A 557-nucleotide genomic window follows, 5' to 3' on the forward strand; every position below is an offset into this window, starting at 1 on the left:
ACAGGGTTGCATTCAGCTCTTGCTGGATGCTGGGCAGCATGGTGAGGGGCACGAGAGGACACGGGCAGCAGCCTAAGAGTTGCCTGTCCCTTTGCCCGCACCACACTGATAGCCCGGTAAGAGGTTTGGTATCAGCACCCAGAGAGCACATGGCACGGGCACAAGGCTGGTTGCTTTATTGGGGGCCCCACATACCAGGGAGGGGTTTGTCATGCATCCTCCAAATGATGTCACAGCAAAAAACAAGCAGGGACAGAGGGGACTGCAGGGACCAAGAGCATCAAAGGGACAGCAGGGACCAAGTGGAAACAGGCAGGGGGGCGCCGAGCACCAGGAGTGGGCAATGCTGGCCATGGTGTCCTGCACCAGGGCACCAGGACCATCCCCATGTCCCCAGTGCCAGTGGGGACACGCTGCCGGCTCCCAGTGCCCCCCTGTCCGGCGAGGAGGGGGCTATGGCAGGGCTGGGACACGGCAGGGACCCCATCAGTCCCCACATCACGCCGGGGGGGCTCACTGGGGCGAGCTGAGGTTGGAGTCAGGGGTCTCTGACCGGG

The sequence above is a fragment of the Nestor notabilis genome, unplaced genomic scaffold (assembly GCF_000696875.1).
Source record: "Nestor notabilis isolate BGI_N333 unplaced genomic scaffold, ASM69687v1 scaffold20345, whole genome shotgun sequence".
Taxonomy (NCBI): Eukaryota; Metazoa; Chordata; class Aves; order Psittaciformes; family Psittacidae; genus Nestor; species Nestor notabilis.